Source organism: Myotis brandtii, unplaced genomic scaffold (assembly GCF_000412655.1).
Source record: "Myotis brandtii unplaced genomic scaffold, ASM41265v1 scaffold484, whole genome shotgun sequence".
Lineage (NCBI taxonomy): Eukaryota > Metazoa > Chordata > Mammalia > Chiroptera > Vespertilionidae > Myotis > Myotis brandtii.
The window spans coordinates 969,589-972,036 of record NW_005368491.1 but is presented as its reverse complement, the minus strand read 5'-3'; the positions used below and the strand labels follow the sequence as shown (position 1 = coordinate 972,036).

General features: G+C 39.2%; 1 long non-coding RNA gene across 2 annotated transcripts in view; it reads left to right on the top strand.

The window, feature by feature from the left end:
• LOC106727825 overlaps nt 1–2,448 on the top strand; it is a 29,048-nt gene that overhangs the window by 773 nt on the left and 25,827 nt on the right. The gene's annotated exons all lie outside the window — the stretch shown is intronic.

The following is a 2,448-nucleotide window of genomic DNA, read 5'->3' as shown; positions in this document are numbered from 1 at the left end:
GTGATTCTAATGTGCAGCCAAGGTTGAGAACCACTGATTTAAGAAGTGGTGGCCCTAGGCAAGTAGAAAGGCCAATTAAGGAAACTCTAAGCAAGAAGAGCAGGAAAACATGTGCTGTCCTTGAGACATGGTGATGGCAGCAGAGGTGTCAGGCGGACGAGTCGTGCTGGATAGCATCGGGAAGATTCCTGGGGACCCCCGTGTGGAGAACACAGGATAGGGGAGAGTATATTCCATTTTCTGGGTCATAGGCAGCCAGTGAAACTTTTGAGCAGGTATAGGGGCCTCCCAAGCCCCTAAGAGTCGTGCTGGATAGCATCGGGAAGATTCCTGGGGACCCCCGTGTGGAGAACACAGGATAGGGGAGAGTATATTCCATTTTCTGGGTCATAGGCAGCCAGTGAAACTTTTGAGCAGGTATAGAGGCCTCCCAAGCCCCTAAGCTCCAAAATCATATTCTATTACATAAATGGCAAAGAAAAGATTCATTAAAGTCAGAAATAACAGCATCAAATATCGGTGTAACATGGACAGTCTCTAAGAAGTTAAAACAGCATGGTAACTTAACCATTTAAAAAAATAAATACGTATAATCTATCAGTCGAATAAGCTCTATATTGTAAGTCTGAACTTTAACTTAAAATGTCTGTTGGGCATTTAATAATAATAATGATAATAATCTGTTCTGTAGAGAATGATATTAACCTATGGAAATTGTAAGAAGAAAGACACATTAGGACTAATGAGTATGGACATCAGCTCCTGATTTAGGGAGTGTGGTACTACATGCCTATGGTTTAATCAAAGTTGCTGAAAAATTCTCAAATGATTTTCATGAAACAAAAACTTCTTTACAATAAGGAAATGAAGAACATTAGAATGTAAGCTCCATTAAGACAGGATTATTTGTGTTTTGTTCACTGCTACAGTCCCAATGCCCCCAACATTATAGTAGGCACACAATAAATATTTGCTGCACGAATTGGAGATGTCAAAGGTTAAAGTAAGACAAAAGGCCAAAAACATTAATTAATAAAGAATGCCCCTCCTTAAGACAGAATCTACAGGGAAGTGTACTTAGAATCTTCTGTTCCAAATTGGCCTATGGTAGTAATCTATAACATATAAATATCTACAGTAACTCTAAGAAATAACTCTAAGACTTAAGAATGACTATATTAGATACAATTTATCTAGTAAATTTTAAATAAGTAGCTAGTAAATAAATAGGTAAAAATGAAAAGAAAATAACAGCAAAAAGACATCATCCTGCCTTGTACATCCAGATTGTACCACTGTTTTTTCATAGGTGCATCTCACTGGTTTACTTTACTTTTTTAAATCCTGGTAAAATATACCTAGCATAAAATTTTCCCTATTAACCATTTTTAAGCGTATAGTTCAGCAGCATCAAATACATTCACACTGCTGTGCAACCATGAACACTGTCCATTCTCCAGAATGTTTCATCATCTCAAACTCAAATTCCATACCTATTAAACAATAATGTCCCCATTGTTCCCTTCCCCCTGGCCCTAGGTCAGCCGTGGGCAAACTACGGCCCGCGGGCCGGATCCGGCCTGGTTGGAATGAATAAAACTAAAAAAAAAAAAACCGTACCCTTTTTTTTAATGATGTTTACTTTGAATTTATATTAGTTCACACAAACACTCCATCCATGCTTTTGTTCCGGCCCTCCGGTCCAGTTTAAGAACCCATTGTGGCCCTCGAGTCAAAAAGTTTGCCCACCCCTGCCCTAAGCTCATGATACCTATTTACTGAAACTGGAATTCAGAACTTCAATCAAACTAGGAAACCCCATCTACAGTTGGGATCTATTATTGCTCCTTCTTCATTAGGAAATAGATGGGCCACAGTTGCTCATGGTAAGTGGGTACAGGTTCTTACACAGCGCTGAGTGCATAATACTTTGCAGGGCTCAGTTCAAAGTGTCTGTTTTCACGAATAATAATCCTAGATACTTACTTAGTGCTTCCATGTGCCAGGCGGTGTTCAAAGTGCTTTGAAATACAAACTCTCTTAATCCTCAAAGCGGTCCTGAGGTTAGTGCTATTTTTATCATCATTTTACAGAGGAAGGAACTGGGGCACAGAGAGGTTAGGTAACTTGCTCAAGGTCACGGACTTGGGATTCAGTCAGGCACGCTATGGTCTTATCCAAATATTTTTCAGCAACATCAATTATGTTACACTGGCCCGCCACCAAGTATTTTTAGCAACAACTTAAGAAATGGTGGTTTAGAGGAAAAGCAACCTTTCACTCGGCCTTCTAAGGGCATGAAAGACAGTCTAAAAAACTTCCCTCCAGCCTATTACGTTTTGACATATTTTGGATAATGAAACTTTGTTTTTACCCTTCTTCTTACAAGGTCTATAGACAGATTTTTAGCTGGAATGATACACATGCAGCATGGGGAATTCTTTAATT